Source organism: Lichenostomus cassidix, chromosome 4, assembly GCF_008360975.1.
Source record: "Lichenostomus cassidix isolate B80296 chromosome 4, HeHo_3.0, whole genome shotgun sequence".
NCBI classification, from domain to species: Eukaryota; Metazoa; Chordata; class Aves; order Passeriformes; family Meliphagidae; genus Lichenostomus; species Lichenostomus cassidix.
This window is the reverse complement of record NC_139484.1, coordinates 49,431,542-49,443,376: the sequence shown is the minus strand read 5'-3', so window position 1 is coordinate 49,443,376 and position 11,835 is coordinate 49,431,542. Positions and strand designations below refer to the sequence as shown.

Genomic DNA, 11,835 nt, shown 5'->3' with positions numbered 1-11,835 from the left:
TTGACAGCAGGGAGGTTCAGCTGTGGCCAGGGAAGGCTGCTCTGCCGCTGCTGCCCCAGGGGCCGTGCTCACCGTGCCGCCAGCTTCTTGGCTGCATGGGCGTAGCATGGCTCAAGGGCTGAGGAGATACGGCAGGAACACTTGTTCTGCCCCGGCACGGAGCCTGGTTTCAGAGCTGCACTGAAGCTCCTGCTGTAAGGGCAGGGCCATGGACCTGCCCCGAGGAGCCATAAGGCCCTGGCGAAGTTTTTGCCACTACTGCAGCATTAATACCAAGATACACTAGCATTCAGAAGCTAAATGTGTCCCTGTATCCACTGCCCCTTAACTTGTGGGGGCATTGCTTACACTCACTCTGTTACCTGTTCCCTCACACTAGGCCTCAAAATCATGCTTTATTCCTTATATCTTCACTGCTAAACTTCAGCTTAGTTTTATACTCTGGTAAACTAACTCTCATACTTAGACCTTGGCCCACTTTGCATTTCAGCAACCACAGATTGACTTTTCTAATGACATGGAGTGAAACTAAGGACTTATTCTTGCATCAAGGCAAAGGCAAATATAGCTTCCCAGTACTTCCAAATACAATACTCTAAATTATTCTAATCTAAATAATTTATTCACTTACTTTTACTGATTTTTGAATACCCAAAAAAGCCACCCTCATTTAAGATATAATATTGCACTAATTATAAAGACAGATACATTATTGAATGGTTTTTGTATCTGGCACCAACATTGTGTGCAGAAATACCCTTATCAGCCTCTGACTAGACCTACCCACAGGTAGATTCAGAATACCAGACTGCCAGCTTCCTGTTTGGGACAATAACCCCATCTCACATCTCCTCCCCTCACTACCCCCCAGTCATCTCTTCTAGTGGAGAAAATACGCAAAAATTACGTTGTGAAAAATAAAGTGCTCTGGAAATAATGACAGTTTTAACCCTTTTCCTCTGTGCTTGACTGTCAGCTCTATTCCTGGTACAAACTGTAGCCACTATTTTTTTATCCAATTTTCTTTTTCAGAGATACAAGTATAAAAAGATTAGGGTGATTCCATCCCTGAGATGTTTATAGTTGGAAATATCTCTTCTCAGTCAAGTAAATAACCAAGAACATGAAAACTGAGATGTCTTCTTGCTACTTGGTGGGAGACTTACCCGTTTATTAACAAAACTAATGAGGAACTAGCAGAACTGTTGTTTTCAACAGAATAGGAAGTCAAGCAGCAGGACATGGGGTTCTTTGCACTTATAAAAACATTTCTTTCTTCCTCTTGGATTTTCTACAGAAAGTACTGCTGCTCACCCAACTTGCTTCTGCTCTGTCTCTTAAATTTTTATGTACTCTTTTTTTCAGGGTGTGGTTCTGTGTCAACTGTTCTCAGTGTCACAAAGGAGAAAGACTTGAAAAGAGAGACAATCCTCCTTTTCTCCTGGGTAAAGTGCAGCTCTGCAGATTGCAACTCAAAGGAAATGGCAAAATGCAGCAGGATTACTGAACCATATCTGCCTCCATGAAACAAGTTCTCCAGAGGTAGGCTTTATCTCAATCTCCCTCTGACTTCAGAAAGAAAGACTGTACTTTTTTTTTTTTTCCCCTTGAAGATTAGAGAACCAATCTGGGTTTACAGCAAAACCCACAGGCAAGGAATTGGCACAATTTCTGGGGCAGTAACTTCCTGCCCTTCTTCACCCACTGGAACAAACAGCCCTGGGCACAGGAAGTTATCAAATTAGCTTTGCCACTAGAAGATCTGTGAAACCACCTGTCAGTTTTTATGGAAAACAATAAATCCCACTCAAAACATTACCAAGTTTCCTTAACAGTCTCAAAACTAAGTTGCAATAACATTTAATTGGCCCAATCTATGTCAGTTATTTAGTCAAGTTTTCTAGAATGTTTCTTTGGTTTGTTCCTATTACTAGAAAATGCAATGAATTAGGAAAAATATAAGAAGTTTTTCTATTGCAAACCAGTCAAGAAATTTTCTTTAAGTAGTCTTTGGCTCTACCCACTAGTAATTCTTGAAAGTTCGTCTCCAGTGTTGACTTTTTTCATTGGAATCTTTTCTGGATTTTATTTTTATTTGTAATAATGCCTGAACAGACCAGACAACTATCTGTCCTAAATTGTAAAAGTTACAGAAAGAATAAACATTAGCAGAGATAAATGGAAGACAGGAATCTATTTCTTTCACATCTTAAGTAGCATGGTCTTAAAGATCAAAACAAAGATAGTGACACTGGAAATCTCACATCATCAAGCCCTTTTATATGACTTAATGAGATACTTTATACTGACTTAGCAGGATGCTAATTTCACAATTAATTATATATATATATATATGTAATTACATATTAAAACCTATCTATTTCAAGTATGCATAAATACCTCAGTAAATCAACTAATCAATTCTAGTGCTAGTAAAACTTGAATACTTGAAATTCCCCTTGATAGTCAAATTATACATATTCCCACATCACTTAATAGAATCACAGTTAAGACTGTCTCTGTTTTCTAAGCATCCTTTCTACAAGCATCCTTTGTATATATTATCTATATATTCAAGGCAAAAATACTTCCAAAACATTTTAAAGCTGCATCTAAATGCCAGCAGTAATTCCTCATTCATAAGAAACTATTACAAATCTCTGTGGGACTGAGACCTTCCTAGTATGGGCATCTGCAGTTTGAAAACTAAAAAACCTTGTGTATTTGTTTATGGAAAATGACATATTGAAAAAAAAATAAAATTCATAGACCCAGACAGTATAACCCACCATGATGTTCCAGGTTTGGCTGTTTGGTGCTTAACTGCTTAGTGGAATTAAACCACACCACTTGGAAATGGTACCTCTGACTCAAAGTAGCTGTATTCATCAAACCATTAGTGATGGAAAACTGGTAAGGAACACTCCCAGCAACTTTATATATAGTTATATAAAGACTCCTAATTAGTTGTTTCCACTTTGTCCAGCAAGCAGCTGTTTCTGATGATGAAAGTAAAAGCAATGCTGAAAGGTATTGCTAATGGGCAGCCTGGTCTAGTGGAAGGTGTGTCTTCCCTTGGAGAACTACAAGATCTTTAAGGTCCCTTCCAGCCCAAGCCATTCTGTGATTCTACGATTTTTACACAGAAAAATAAATCCCTAAACCTAACACAGGTGTAAAGAAGATACAGTTCTTTATTAAAATTCTGAACTTTTTATTTGAAAAATTGCCCAATTTTACAATATTTCAGCCTGTCAGATTGAGAAAATATCAGTAGAAAAACCAAACTACAAGGTAGTATGTCTCTAAAATAAAGCTCTCTCTCCTGCTTACTCTCTTTATCTCCCTGTGTCTTTCATGACACTGTCCTTCTAATTCAATAATCAATTAGCTTACATGACTTTGTAAGCAGGAATTCAGTTTCAGTTTTATTTGTTCATGTGTAAGGTCAGGGGTCAGGTGGCTGTCACCTTTCAGGGAAATAGTTTAACCACTAGACTTTTGGCTTGAGAAGGACTGTCTTCCCTTTGTTTGTAATGAGTTCCACTGATGAGGATAAAATCTGTTTCTCTGCTCCAGAGAGAATAAAAAAACCTGGACTTGGTTCTACTTGCCAAAGAAGAGAGTAAGGTTTTGATGCTGTCCCAAGGACAGAGGCAATACTTTGCAATCATTTGCATGTGGATTGAAAAAATCTATTGGAAACCAGAATTGGAACCTAGCACATCCTTTCAGGACACCAGCACTTAACATTATAGCAGTTGTGGTAAGGAACAAAGAGGGAAGTGGTGCAATTAGCTTTAAGTCTTAAAACTGTTGTGGTTGCCATTACATCTCCTGAAAAGACAGATCCTGTTGATACTCAATAAGGTTCTCCCCAGGAATGCCTGATAGATAGAGCTTTCTTCAGGGGACTGAAGAAGAATATTGGTGTTCTGGATGTAACCAGGTTTAGGCATGATATGCAATTAACTTGGTCCTAAGCTTCAAACCAAATATGCCTTCAATGCCTTGGGAGACTTTAAAGGTTCTGCTATGGCTCTTAGGAAGCTCAGGTACATCCTAAATTTATCAACAGCTTTGGGCTTTAGTGGGATATAAGGAGTTGCATGTTATTAGATCAGTTCTTTGGAACATAGAGGAAAGAGGATCTTGAGCAGCTTCTGAGCTTGACAAGGGGACCACAGCAAAACAATGAAGTCCATTCTAGGCTGAAAGAAGACTAGTGGTTTTGTGGAGAACCATATTATGAATAAGCAATGTACACAGGTGGCTTGCTTGGGGTGGGGTAGAGGCAGAAACTGAAGCAGCACAAAGTAGATCAAGTCTCTACAGATGACAACTTTTTCTTGGGTTTTATGCTGGCACATTTGTCAAGGAATTTATCACACAATAGTTAGCAAGTAAAAATCAGCATGTAAATATTATATTAATATTTTAAATTGTAATGCTTAAGTAAATTAGAAGTGAAGCAAAAGTCTACAATAATGAAACCAAAATCCACTGGTTCCTATTCCCCATTCATACATTATTATCAATTAACCTGATGAAGTTTGAATTTGTCGTATCTGGGCAAGTACTCCTTGAGGAATTTAACAATAGTACTGGGGTTGGGAAACTGAAGAACGATTAGTGGAATTGTGTGCAGGGACAAAGCATGAAGGGATGGGCTTCATTAGTGGCCTTATTCCAGAGAACACATTCACAGCTCCGCATGCCTAAGGCTATATATGTACGTACAAAAGGAAATGTAGAAGTATTCTATTAATATTTCAATTCAACTCTAATAATTTTGGCAACATTCATAAATGGAAGTGTGGGAGGTCCAGACCTGGTAGTTGTTGTCCTTCAACATGGAAGCAAGAGAGTAACTGGGGAAGATTGCTTTTGCATTTTGGCAAACAGGGAAGCATGGAGACGTGTGGAAACCTGGAAGCATTTCTTAGTTCTTCAGTGACTGCATGGCTGTGTAAAGCCAGGCAGAAAGCACTTCTGAGAGGATTTACTCCCAGCTTCTGCCTAGGGCAGACTTGCATTTGGTGTTGCATTGCAGATGTTTTCCACTTACCAGAGCTAGTAAAAAGATCAGTACAAAGTGAAAATCTTGGCTATTCTGATTAACCAAATCCTATTGATTTGTTTTATCTGACCAATTTGAAGATACTTGTTTTCCTTATCTTCTCTATCCTGGTTCCTATTAAGGAAAACAGAGTAACTGAAAGTTGAATTTCAAGTTAAATTATTTTCAATGCTCAAAACTTAAGATAACATTTTAAGTAACTCTCTTTATCTTCTGAGATCTGATTATCAATAACAAACTGCCTATCCTGCAAGATGATAGCAGTAAATTTGTTTGAAAAAGGACAGTAAGAAAGTATTTTGTAAAATATAAGTATTAATCAAGTTTCTAGGTTAATAATTCTGGAGTGACTTTATCCAAATGCAACAAAGAGATTTGCTCTTTGCTAAAAATGGACTGCTTGGCAGCCTTTTCTTGCATTTTTGTAGATCAAACCTTCTAAAGAAGTCCTCTGTCTCCAGCTGTCTCTAGCACCATAAGAGAGATAGCAGTTAAATCGCTATAGAAAGTGATTAGTCATGGAAAATATGCTTATCCTGGACTCTTCAAAAATTACCTTTGTACTGCTTTTGCTCCCTTATGATTTCATGGAACTGTTTGTCTGGTTGGGTTTTTTTAATGTATAAAAACCTAATGTTAAACCAATTGCATTTTGATTATTTTTCCATACTGGTCTGACATACGAGTAAAAAAGGTAGCCCAATAGCACTAACTTGTGCAGATTATGCCACATCCATCTTTATTAAATAACCTGCTGAAGACTGTATTCATAACAAAAACCAGGCTAGGAGAATGCAATGACTGTAAACTAGCAAGGAAATATGGCAGAAGTACATCTGTTTGGCCTTTCCATCTTACGACTCGTGGTCCTAGTCTGTCAGCAGCATTTAGGCTTAGCTGTACACTGCCTAGCCACTTTCTCAATCCTCTGTTCAGAAGCTTCTTTCTAGTTCTTCATCACTCATAAGTAATATTTTCCAGAAAATTTAAAATCTAATTCTAGGACTTATGAACTGGGGAAAAAAAAGACCTGCAAGGGACCTCTGGCAGAGAACTTAAGAGTTTCAGTTATTAGCTTGGAGGATCACTTACTCATAACAAGCCTTGCTTTAATTTGAGCATGCTGGCTGTGCAGGTGGAATAGCACATTCCTTTGAAATAACACTGAGGCTGAATCTGTTACAGTAAAATAAAAGACACTACTGCAGTAACAGTTCCTCATACATTTTCAGAGGATGGAGGTCAGGAAAGTGATCTGTTAGCCTGTTATGATTGAACTTCTCATGTTGGTTGACCAAACTATTAGCTACAACATTTAATCTCCTTAAGCATGAATATATAATGTAGATAAAAGCCCAGAGCCAAGTACATAATCACTAAATTACAATTTAAAGTTCTAGTAAGGACAGCCTTTATTTCCTCCGAGATTTCAGAAGCACACTCTGCTTTATGCAAATATGACTCACCAAGTTTGCATGTCAGGAGTTTGGTTTAAAACTCAGTGAAGAACAGATCTGTTAAGATAAACCTCAAATCTTGTTAGACCTGTTTATTTCCACTTATTTTGATATGAAACTCTTTAGATAAGAAGCCACAAACAGACTCAAAAGCTATAGGGAGATCGAAAAGATTTGATTTTAATTCCAGTCTGTTGTTTCCACAACAGTGTTTCTATTTATATGTATAATCCCTGGTAGGTCACCAATTGTTTAGAGACAGAGAAAGCACTTGTACACAAGTAAATGTAGAAAAATGTAAAAGCTTGACTTCACTAAGGTATAAAGTGATCATGGCTGTCTGAATGCTTATTAAATGTAACATCTGAAGTACTATTTGGGGATTTGCAAAAATAATGTGAATATTGAGAATTTCTTCAGCTTCTTATCTTGCCTTCTCTTAGCCCAATGGTGCAGTAATCTTCATACCAAGGTAGCATCTTTCAGTAAATCTTTTTCTCTGGGAGACACAAAATAGTTTATTGACAAGAATTTAAATGAGAAAAGATAGTGACATCATAGATGATTTCTGATGCACAGTGTTTTCATTGTACTGACCAGACCTTGTTGGATAAAGTACCTGAGAATGTGGGTTTGAAGCACAGGTGATTCAGGATTTGATTCAGTTTTGAAGCCTGAGAGGGAATCAAGGGATAGATGGAAGCAGGAGGCAGGTGGATGAGAGTCTAGGGAAAAGTCAATGGAAGAAGTTTCTTAAAGCTGGTCAGGAAATAACATCCCCTGACGGTGAGGATTTACAAGATTTGGACAGCTTTTTCTTTTTCATTTAAGGAAAAAGCTGAGATCTGAACCATGATTAAATCAGAATAATTTTTGCTTTAACAGCTCATTAACAGACAGTGTTTGTGACAGCTTTAAAAAGGTGAAGTATATAATTCTGAGAAGTCACAGTTTCCCAAGGAATGTATTATCTATAGATTAATCTTCTATTTTGTTTACTTTAAATTGATGAGAATTTTCACTGAGGACAGAAAAAACTATAATCAGGAAACAAGTAGTGCCAAAGGCCAGCAGGAGTGCTGAGAGTCACTCTGGGGAAAAGAATAATGTTCCACAAGCAAGAGGGACTCAGGCACTGTTTTTTGAAGAGGATCTTGTGGCAAGAACAAAAATCTTGGTGCCTCTCACTGAATGTCAGAAATCTGGTCCTGCCCTGGCTGAATTAGTACCAGTGTAGAGCTCACCTATCTTTAGTGTCATACTTTCAAAAACTGGAATGTTTAACTCTGATACAAACTGCACTTAAACAATAATATTGTTACCAGAAGGCAGTGTGCTTTTTTAAAAAAGAAAAAAGCAGGTTGTGTTCTCAAACAATTGGAGATAAAGGAGCTGCTGATCTTCCATGTTTTGTGTGGAGCATATGGTCTGGTTAATAGTCCTGGTTACCCTGCTGTATCACCTACTCTTGCTGTAGGATTTGAGACAAATGTCTTTTACAGGATTTTAATAGGTGTCTGATAATTTAATTAATATTAAAGTAATATTTTAAATGAATAGTTTTTTTGGTTAAGACATGCCCATATATATCAAGTCTTAGCAAGCTAGGTTTTCTTGCCCAATGTGGAGGGGCAGGGCAAGGGTGACAGGTAAATTAATTAAAATATATGATTTCAGATATGCCCAAACAGTTTATTAAATGCAGTCAAACTTGTTGCAGTATAAGAACAGCAAAAACATTCTGCAGGAGGTGGGAACAGGCTCCCATGTTTGCAGAGGGAGGAGACACGTTTTAATCAAAACGCCCAGTGTTAGCCTTCTTTTCAGATGTTCACAAGTTGTTTGATTTACTTCTGGAACTAAAAGGACATATATCCATAGGTCCTATTTTGCTAAACAGATTCTTAATTAAAGGATTGTGAAAGCTGAGGTTTTCTGTTCTGTTTCTCAACTATGGATGCTGTTTTACTTTATACAACCAGACAAATCTTTAGAGCAGCAGAAACTATTGTCAGCAGTACCTTGTGTCCTAATCACAAAGATATGGAGTAATCATCTCTTTTTGCTGCTACCTCAATGATTATTTGAAAAATTGTAATGTTTCAAACAATGTCTAAGTCTCAAAACATTATGTAGTTTGATGATTTAACACATTGCTAGAATACTTAGTTTCAGTATCTGGGGGAATGTAGCAAATGCTAGACTACAGGGAAAAAAGGAAAGAAACTCCTCTGTAGTTCATCGTTAATTTTTTTCTTACTAATAGTTTCAATGAAATATTTACCTTTATGTTAAACGTTTCCTATAAAGTGTTTTTGCTTTATATTTTCAGGAAAGCAACAATGTATACATGGGATATAAACAAATCAGTTTCTTCCTGCCAGAGCGTTTTCTAATGGAAATGGAGGTGGGAATGAAAATGTACAAACAGGACTTTATTATAACCAGACTAGGCTTGCAAAGCATTATCTCAGAATAGTGAAAAAAATATTAATACATTAAGATGAGGACAGATTTATGAAGGATATTTTTTGCATTAATCACTATGTACACCAAACACTACCCTGCAATAATCACAACCTTAATAATCATTATTCCAGGAGCAGTGTGTAACCCAGCCTTCCTCAGGAGAGTCATTGCCTAAAGTTATATTAGAACCTAGATAGATATAATACATCTCTCTATATTATCTGTATTATTTATATCTCTATCATATGTATATTAAATAATATATTATAGAGAGATATTTTCACCTAGAATTCTGTTAGGTAAAAATCTTAAACCATTCAGTCACTTCACGGGAAATATATAGGTAGTCTACTGTACAAGAGATATTTCCTAAGGATTCGTTTGACCTTTATTCAGCCTCCTAAAGTAAACACCTAAATTATTCCATAGCATCCCTCAAGAGTGTTAAGTCTACAAAAGGCTTTGTATTCTCCAAATATTTGCTTCTGGTGATAGCACAGTACAAATAGTAGCCATAATCAGGAATTCCACCTAATGTTTACAAAATGTAACCTTGTCTCAGTTATTGAGGTCCTCAAAAGGTAAGGTCTTCCTGAATGGTTTCACATTCCTTGAGTTCAAAATACTTTGCCTGAAAAGAAAGCAAAGGCTTCCTTTTCCAGTGGTGTTTGTCCCTACACCACTCTAACAACAGCATGCAATCCAGATCAAAACAGTGCTGTTGTATAAGGTCAGATTCTTCATTTAATCTTCTATGGCAAGGAACTCTGACAAGAGGATTTTCCTCCCCTTTAAAAGATGAAATACCATTTTCAAAAAAAAAAATCCAACTCAAGTAGTGTTTTAAGTTCCATTGAGAGAAAATGCCACCACATAGTAAAAGTCTGTACACTTAATATAGGTACTTAATGCTGCTTCCCTCTCAGCTCTTCCTTCTACCTTTCTGCCAGAATAGTTGTTAGCAGGACACAGGAGGAGGAGCAGCCCCTTGACAGCTCAGAGTAACTGCTGTTTGAGAGTTGAAGAGATGTTAGTGGATTGGTATTTACCACAGATTCACATTTGTGGTTAAACACAGTGAAGCTTTTTACTCTGCCTTTCATGCAATTTATAATTGAAAAGCAGCAGAAGTCTAGCAGAAGAGTAAACAGTAGTTTGAATAATAGTTTGCTCTTAGGAGACAAATTATACCAATAAATTTTACTGATTCATGGGGGACCACTGCTAGGGCTGGGAAAAAAGTAGAGATGTGATGAGAACAATAGGAAGGGGAGCAAAAGCTGATTAATTGGCACACTGTCAGTGTCATCATTGCTAAAGCTGGTGTGGAAACAACATGACAGTGTACTTGAGGGGACCCATGAGAATGGATGAAAATAAAACTTGGGAGTGATTGAGTGAAATCAGGGGTTTTCTGAAGCACAATATGCTGCTTCAGCAAAGGGGAGGAGATGCTGATAGCATGCTTGTCCCTTCATTAAATCACTAACTGGTTAAGCTTTGAGAATTTTGAAAGGGTCATCCAAAGATTTGACTCTTTCAGAGGACATCTGACTGATCTACCTTCTAGTCACAAAGTTCACAGCTGCTTTTTGGGTTAGGCAGCACATAAATAAGGCTTGGTATCTAGATCAGTTTAGCTGAGCATTGCAGGGGAAGGAGCTCTGCACCTTAAAATAGGAGCACAGATCTATTTTAACAGCTGCAAAGGTTAGCAGCTCCAGTATAGTCACACCAAGAGCTTGTGGTTTAATCATCTGAGGAAATATTAGCATGTGATCCTTGCATGTCACACAGATAGCTGCTTACAAGTCTTTTTAAGTAAGGGACAGTAGTATTTTCAGGTTAATTTAGGATGGTGGATATGGTGGGAAGAGGGATTTCTTCTGCTCCTTTGTGCATTGTAGAGTTATTCCTTCCCTGTTGTACAGATAAGTAAAGCTTATATTGCTGGTTGTTTCTGTCTTCCAAGGGCTGTAGTATTTCCAGTGGATGATTAACAGAAAAACCATGTGTAGTAAAGCATTCTGTGGAGAACTGCCTGGCTGACATCTGAGATTTTGTATCATTCAGTCCTCGCTTTCTCCCAACCTCTTTTTCCATTTTCTGACTTTTGTAGGTTTATATCAGTCTGTCGGGTCACAGGTCTATAACTGGAAATATTTCAAATAATTATGCAGATGGGTTTCTTTCTTTGCTAGTTTGTGCTATGGCCAATAAGCAAGCACATTAAATAGTGATGTTCTTAAATACATTTCTATCTATGAGGTGATTGACAGCTGAGGCCAATAGATATTAATCCAGACTGAACAGACTATGGGACAAGGCAACTGATTATCTGAACAGCCTCAAACAATCCGCACCCTTGCACACATGGCTAGAAGTGATGTTTACATGTTCAATAGCACTTGCTGAATTTCTGTTCCTTAGGCTTCTTGTTTAAAAGATTGCAAACCTAATTTTAAAAGATAGCAAAAAACACAATCTTTTTACTGTTAGATTGCTAAGTATAAAACTTTTAATGCTCTATAAATTTGCTGCTATTTGCTGTATAAAAGACTACTAACAGTAGTAAAAGTTCCTCATATGATATGAGGGAGAGGGAGGTAAATAAGAGCATATGTGCCCCCAATATTTATGTGCCACACATTTGGAGATGTGCTATGAAAACTTCAGGTACTGCATGATTCAAAATTTGTAGCGTAAGGAATTGAGTGACTTGTGTCTGCATATGTATTTATGTGCTTTGGTTGTAAAGCATGAGATGAATGCTGTGTTTAATTGTTTCAACTAATAAGTTAGTGCATTCAGTAAGTCTTGCTGACAGTT

General features: G+C 37.3%; 1 protein-coding gene across 1 annotated transcript in view; it reads left to right on the top strand.

The window, feature by feature from the left end:
• Positions 1–1,387: 1,387 nt before the first annotated feature.
• PGM2 (phosphoglucomutase 2) overlaps positions 1,388–11,835 on the top strand; it is a 37,826-nt gene continuing 27,378 nt past the window's right edge. The window contains exon 1 of the mRNA XM_085059177.1: positions 1,388–1,542. The gene's annotated coding sequence lies outside the window, so the exon portion shown is untranslated. The remainder of the gene's footprint in view (positions 1,543–11,835) is intronic.